Source organism: Trachypithecus francoisi, unplaced genomic scaffold (genome assembly GCF_009764315.1).
Source record: "Trachypithecus francoisi isolate TF-2019V2 unplaced genomic scaffold, Tfra_2.0 Lachesis_group17, whole genome shotgun sequence".
Classification (NCBI taxonomy): domain Eukaryota; kingdom Metazoa; phylum Chordata; class Mammalia; order Primates; family Cercopithecidae; genus Trachypithecus; species Trachypithecus francoisi.
The window spans coordinates 4,438,364-4,446,248 of record NW_022681462.1 but is presented as its reverse complement, the minus strand read 5'-3'; the positions used below and the strand labels follow the sequence as shown (position 1 = coordinate 4,446,248).

The 7,885-nt window shown below is 43.5% G+C and overlaps 1 pseudogene; it reads left to right on the top strand.

Annotated features, from left to right (window-relative positions):
• Positions 1-6,425: 6,425 nt before the first annotated feature.
• LOC117062919 lies at positions 6,426-6,822 on the top strand (annotated as a pseudogene).
• Positions 6,823-7,885: the final 1,063 nt, after the last annotated feature.

Sequence of the window (7,885 nt, the reverse complement as noted above, 5' to 3'; positions counted from 1 at the left end):
ACCAAAAAGGTAAAAGGATGATCTAGAGGCAGAGATGGGTGTTTTTTAACATCCTAAGAAAACTGTGAGAGTACTATTAGAAAAAATAGATTATACATGGAGGATGGTGTAATGGTGGAAACATAAAAGGAAGAAAAGTATATGAAATTATCTAAATAAGAGCATTAAAAGATGTCATTTAAGAGTCTCCCCAAATTGTCCTAAAAACCTACCTTAAGAGTTATGAGTCATGTAAGTCCATTTGTAACTGCAAGTTCGAGGCCAAGCAATTAATCTCGAATTAGCAAATCTTTCATGATGTCAAAGCTTCAATGCTTTCAAATAGTAAGACACTGCTGCTAATGACAGTGATGACGACGATGGTCACTATTATTACAAGAGCAACAACAATAAAACTCTTCTGAGTAAACAAAACCGCAGCTAAGTACTGAGCAATCTTTGCTCATTTAATGCCCACACAATCATTAGGAGTTGGATTCTTTTCACAGATGAGAAAACCTCACATAGTGAGGTTAAACACACTCACTTGGCACTATGAGAAGCTGCCAAGCTCTGCTGTAGGTGATCATAAAGACAAAGATGAAGCCATCTTCTCCAGGAATATGGGTCCTTTCGGGGTAATTTGGAGTCACCCTGGGTTTCAGGCTCTAGTCCTCAGCCTGACATATTCAACAAGCTCCTTTGTTAATTCAGAGATAATAGAGTCTCAAGAATTGTACCAATTAACATAGGTTCAGATTTAATTATAAACCAGAACACCAAATTTTTAATTCAGAGGTTCTTAAACTTCCATTGGTTCATGGCTCAGTATTTTTTTCATTGTGCCCCTAAGTCAAAAGAAATACAGTTGACCCTTGAACAACAGGGGTTTCAACTGCCTGGATCCACTTACATGTGACTTTTGTTCAATCAAATGCCAATTGAAAATACAATATTCAGGCCGGGTGCGGTAGCTGACGCCTGTAATCCCAGCACTTTGGGAGGCCAAGGTGGGCGGATCACGAGGTCAAGAGACCAAGACCACCCTGGCTAACATGGTGAAACCCAGTCTCTACTAAAAAAATACAAAAAATTAGCTGGGCATGGTGGTGGGAGCCTGTAATCCCAGCTACTCAGGGGGCTGAGGCAGGAGAATGGCGTGAACCCGGGAGATGGAGCTTGCAGTAAGCTGAGATCGTGCCACTGCACTCCAGCCTAGACAACAGAGCGAGACTCCGTCTCAAAAACAAAACAAAACAAAAAAACAAAACAAAAACAGTATTCTCTGGATGTAAAACCTGCCTATAAGACCTTTTAGGGCCAGATGCAGGGACTCATGCTTGTAATCTCAGCACTTTGGGAGGCTAAGATGGGTGGATTAACTGAGGTCAAGAGTTTGAAACCAGCTTGGCCAACATGGCGAAATCCCATCTCTATTAAAAATACACAAATTAGCAGAGTGTGGTGGTGTGCACCTGTAATCCCAGCTACCTGCAAGTCTGAGACAGGAAATTTGCTTGAACCTAGGAGAGAGAGGTTGCAGTGAGCCGAGATTGTGCCACTGCACTCCAGCCTGGGCGATAGAGCGAGACTCTGTCTCAAATAAATAAATAAATAAATAAATAAAAGTTGCAAGTTTGTGATGTTTTTCTGTAACACTTGCTAAAAGACAAAGGATTGATTTGTTAATTATTCAACTTTTTATTAACTATAATTTTCATGTAAAACATGTAGATGTATTTTGCAATGTTTCTTTAAATTTTTCTAATTGTCATCTCAGAGAGAGTTACTTACCAAAGAAAAGTATTGGTTTTTAATTTTTCTTTAAAAAAATTAAATGTATTTTATATATATTCCAGGGATATTAGTCTTTTTCTTCTCAGGAAGTTAGTATATTCAATATTTTAAATGTCAATAAACAGATTCAGAGAGTTGAAGATCTGCCTTCAAAATTGAAAGCTAGAAGGGTCAAGTTAAAATAACCTAACATACCTTCATCCATTGTGGAATAAAACTACAACATTTCATGGGTTCTAAGCATCCTCCCCTCATTATTAATATCTCTGAGGTCAGTGTGCATCTTATGGTTACTGTGGAAGGTGGCAGCTGTGATCAAGTTGTTACAGGTCGGGCGCAGTGGCTCACGCCTGAATCCCAGCACTTTGGGAGGCCAAGGCGGGTGGATCACAAGGTCAGGAGACCATCCTGGTCAATGTGGTGAAACTCTGTCTCTACTAAAAATACAAAAATTAGCCAGGCGTGACGATGCATGCCTGTAATCCCAGCTACTGGGGAGGCTGAGGCAGGAGAATCGCTTGAACCGGGCAGTCGGAGGTTGCAGTGAGCTGAGATAGTACCACTGCACTCCAGCCTGGCGACAGAGCGAGACTCCGTCTCAAAAAAATAAACTAAAATAAAAAGTTGTCACTGTATGCCACCTTCTGGTGGGATCAAGAAAGCACCAGCATCAAAACTAGCAGAAAAGACACTAGAGCTGGACTCTCAATGGAAGGACATTTTTAGGAATACCCTCACCAACTTACAGGAAGACCTCGTGTTAGTGCACGTTACATATACTGTATTTTTTTTTTTTTTTTTTGCAAATTGAAGGGTTGCAGCAACCCAGAGTCAAGCAGGTCTATCAGACCATTTTTCCAACAGCTTGTGCTCACTTCATGTCTCTGTCACATTTTGATAATTCTCCCACTATTTCCAACTTTTTTGTTATTGTTATACCTGTTAGGATGATCTGATTTGATCTGTTATATCTGTTAGGATGATCTTTGATGCTACTGTTGCAATGGTTTGGGGCGCCACAAACCACACCTGTATCAGATAAACAAACTTACTGGATACATGTTGTGTGTTCTGGCTGCGGCACAGATGGGCTGTTTGCCTATCTCTCTCCCTCTCCTTGAGCCTCCCTATTGCCTGAGACACAGCAATTTTGAAATTAGGCTAATTGGTAACCCTACCAAGACCTCTAAGTGTTCAAGTGAAAGGAAGTATTGGACATCTCTCACTTTAAATCACGATTTAGAAATGATTAAGCTGGCCGGGCTTGGTGGCTCAAGCCTGTAATCCCAGCACTTTGGGAGGCCGAGACGGGCGGATCACGAGGTCAGGAGGGCAGATCACGAGGTCAGGAGATTGAACCATCCTGGCTAACACGGTGAAACCCCGTCTCTACTAAAAAATACAAAAGAAAAAACTAGCCAGGCGAGGTGGCGGGCGCCTGTAGTCCCAGCTACTCGGGAGGCTGAAGCAGGAGAATGGCGTAAACCTGGGAGGTGGAGCTTGCAGCGAGCTGAGATTCCGCCACTGCACTCCAGTCTGGGTGACAGGGTGAGACTCCGTCTCAAAACAAAAACAAAAACAAAAACAAACGATTACGCTTTGTGAGAAAGGCATGTCAACAGCTGGAATAGGCTCAAAGCTAGGCCTCTTGCACCAAACAGTCAGCCAAGTTGTAAATGCAAATGTTAAGTTATTGGAGGAAATTAAAAGTGCTACTCCAGTGAACACGTGATGGATAAGAAAGCAAGCAGTCTTATTGCTGATATGGAGAAAGTTTTAGTGGTCTGGATAGAAAATCAAACTAGCCACAAGATTTCTTTCAATCAAAGCCTAATCCACAGCAAGGCTCTGACTCTCTCTAATTCTATGAAGTCTGAGAGGTGAGAAAGCTGCAAAAGAAATGTTTGAAGGTAGCAGAAGTTGGTTCGTGAAGTTTAAGGAAAGAAGCCATCTTGGCTGGGCATGGTGGCTCGCACCTGTAATCCCAGCACTTGGGGAGGCCTTGGTGAGTGGATCACTTGAAGTCAGGAGTTTGAGATCAGCCTGACCAACATGGAGAAACCCTGCCTCTACTAATAATGCAAAATTAGCTGGGTGTGGTGGCAGGCACCTGTAATCCCAGCTACTCTGGAGACTGAGGCAGGAGAATCACTTGAACCCGGGAGGCAGAGGTTGCAGCGCGCCGAGATCATACCACTGCACTCCAGCCTGGGAGACAGAGTGAAACTGTCTTACATAAATAAATAAATAAATAAATAAGCCATCTCCATAACACAAAAGTGTAAGGTAAAGTAGCAAGTGCTGATGTGGAAGCTACAGCGAGTTATCCAGAAGATCTAGCTAAGGTCATTGATGAAGGTGGTTACGTTACACAACAGATATTCAGTGTACATGAAACAGCCTTCTGTAGGAAGAAGACGCTATATAGGACTTGCATAGCTAAAGAGGGGAAGTCTATGCCTTGCTTCGAACTTCAAAGGACATACTCTTTTATTTGGAGACACATTCTCTTGTTAGCAGCTAATGCAGCTACTGACTTTAAGTTGAAACCAGTGCTCATCGACCATTCCAAAAATTCCATGGCCCTTAAGAATTAGGTTAAATGTACTCTGCTTGTGCTCTATAAATGGAAAACCAAAGCCCAGAGAATAGTGTATCTGTTTACAGCATAGTTTACAAAATATTTGAAGCCCTACTGCTCAGGATAAAAACATGCCTTTCAAAGTATTACTGCTTGTTGACAGTGCAGTGGTTACCGAAGAGCTCTGAAGGAGACGTACAAGGAGATGAATGCTGTATTCATGCCTGCCAACACAACATCCATTCAGCAGCGCAGGGTCAAGGAACAATTCTGATGTTCAAGTCTTATCATTTAAGACATTTATTTCATAAGGCTGTACTTGCCATGGATAGTGTTTCCTCTGATGCGTCTGGGCAAAGTAAATTGAAAACTTTCTGGAAAGGATGCTCTTCATTATATATCCAAATATATATATGTATTTGGATACCGAGTCTCTCTTTGTCACCCAGGCTGGAGTGCAGTGGTATGATCTCGGCTCACTGCAACCTCCGCCTCCGGGTTTCAACCAATTTTCCTGCCTCAGCCACGTGAGTAGCTGGGATTACAGGCGCCCACTGCCACGCCCGGCTAGTTTTTGTGTTTTTAGTAGAGACGAGGTTTCGCCATGTTGGCCAAGCTGGTCTCGAACCCCTGACCTCAACTGATCTGTCTGCCTCGGCCTCCCAAAGTGCTGGGATTACAGACATGAGCCACCGTGCCCGGCCAGATTAATCATTCTAAATGCCATGAGGACACTCGTGATTGATGGGAGGAGGTCAAAACATCAACAGGAGTGTGAAATAAGTTGATACCAATCCTCCTGAATGGCTTTGAGGGCTTCAAGACTTCAGTAGAGGGAGTCACTGCAGATGTGGTGGAAACAGCAAGAGAACTCGAGTTAGAAGTGGAGCCTGAGGATGGGACTGAATTGCTACAATCTCATGATCAAACTTTAACAAACAGGAAGTTGCTTTTTACGGATGAGTCGAGGAAGTGGTTTCTTGAGAGATGGAATGTACTCCTGTCGAAGATGCTGTGAGCATTGCTGAAATGACACATTCCACTGTTGAATATTCCGTAAATGTGCTTGATAAAGCAGCAGCAGGGTTCGAGAGGATTCACTCCAATTTTGAAAGAAGTTCTACTGTGGTTAAAATTCTATCAAACAGCCTTTCATGCCACAGAGAAATCTGTCATGAAAGGAATCAATGAGGAAAACTTCATTGTTGTCTATTTTAAGAAATTGCCCCAGCCATCCCAATGTTCAACAACCACCACCCTGATCAGTCAGCAGCCATCAACAGTGAGGCAAGGGCTGGGTGCAGTGGCTCATGCCCATAATCCCAGCATTTTGGAAGGCCGAGGTGGGCAGATTGCCTGAGGCCAGGAGTTCAAGACCAGCCTGGCCAAAATGGCAAAACCCCATGTCTACAAAAAAAAAAAAAAATTGCCACACCTGGTAGTGCGCACCTGTAGTCCCAGCTACTCGGGAGGATGATGTGGGAGAATCACTTGAGCCCAGGAAGTTGAGGTTGCAAGTGAGCTGAGATCATGCCACTGAACTACAGCCTGGGTGACAGAGCAAGATTCTGTCCCCCACCGCCCCCCACCACGCCACATATACACACAAATTGAGGCAAGACCCTCTACCAGAAAAAATATTACAACTTGCTGAAGGCAAGATGATTGTTAGCATTTTTAAATCAATAATGTGTTTTTTAGTTAGGGTATACACTTTTTTACACACACTTAATAGTCTATAGTAATCATATAATGTAAACATATTTGTCACACATACTGAGAAACCTAAAACTTTGTGTGACTTGCTTTATTGTAATAATGGGTCTGGGACTGAGCCTGCCTCTCTTATGCCTGTATTTTACCTTTAAAAAAATGTATGCACAAGAGGGGTATATAACAAAAATCTACACTCTATTTTGTCCAAGCAAGATCTTTTAAACATATAAAATAGAACCAAGGGAGCGGTGTGAAGAAGAGGCGAGAATGACTCCCGGACCGACCAAGCCCACGTGCTGCTCCATCCTGCGCTCAGCGCCTGTGTCCTGCCACTGTTGCTGCCATCACCACCATGCCCAAGAGAAAGGCTGAAGGGGATGCTAAAGGAGATAAAGCCAAGGTAAAGAACAAACCACAGAGAAGATCCACGAGGTTGTCTGCTAAACCTGCTCCTCCAAAGCCAGAGCCCAAGCCTAAAAAGGCCTCTGCAAAGAAGGGAGAGAAGGTACCCAAGGGAAAAAGGGAAAAGCGGATGCTGGCGAGGAGGGGAATAACCCTGCAGGACATGGAGATGCCAAAACAGAGCAGGCACAGAAAGCTGAAGGTGCTGCAGATGCCAAATGAAGTGTGTACATTTTTGATAACTGTGTACTTCTGGTGACTGTACAGTTTGAAATACTATTTTTTACCATGTTTTAGAAAAATGCAGAATTTTGTTGTTGTTGTTGTTTTTAAGCTATGTTGTTAGCACACAGAACACTTCATTGTTGCTTTTCGGGGAAGGGGCGTATGTCACTAGTAGAATGTCTCCGAAGCTGGATTAATGTGGGGAAAACACCTTTCCTTCCCAATTCTGAGAGACTTCCTCTTGGCTCCCAGCAGGAGGGAGTCCCTGACTTTGACACACATGGCCACCTTGGCACAAAAGCCTTGTGGTATGGAAAACAAATTCGTTTTTATGTCCTCTTCTCCCTTTCCATCTTTCAGCACAGACTTAAATCCCTTAAGCGCAGACATCTGTTGGGACCTGACCCCTAGTCATTGGTTACCAGTGTGTCAGGCAATGTGGACTTTCCAGTGGTGCCACTGAGATGGCACCTGTCAAAAGAGCAGTGGTTCCGTTTCTAGATTGTGGATCTTCAGATACATTCTACCATTTTGATTTCACTTCCGGAAAGTCAGGGTCGGCTTGTGAAAAGTTGTTAAACAGTATGCTAAATGTGAAATGTCAACCCTCACTCCACACTTTTTCCCTGTTCAGAGCATCAGCTGAAGACTTCATTGGGCTGTACAGTGGCTTTCTGATTTCTGGTAGTCCATTGAAGAAGGGAGTTTGAAAGTTGTTGTATACTGTTAACAATTGTCTACCCATGTCCTGCCTGAAGTATCATGATTGTTTATGGAAAGTATCTTTAATAAAGCTGCATACAGTTTGGCTTGAGAAAAAAATAAATAAAACCAAGCTCCATGCAAGTTCGGACTCATACTGCACCAGCAGCATCCACACTGGATCATCTGTGAAGTCCTTCTCCAAGGGACAGACACTTGCTCAGCCTTTGAGTAAGGACAGCCCAGAAGTGCAAGGCAGTTCACTCCCTTGGGGCACCCTCAAGTGGTGGAGGCCAGGGTTGGGTGATAAAGCCAGATCCTATCTGTGGGTGGACAACTCTGGGAGGTCATCGACATGCTTCTTAGAAGTCTCAAAGGGATTGAGTTTCCACTGCCACCAGCCCTGACTCACATTCCCACTCTTCTGTCAGCTTTTCCCTTTCCCTGCCTGTCTCTCAAAGCCCTCATGCCTTCATCTTTGTT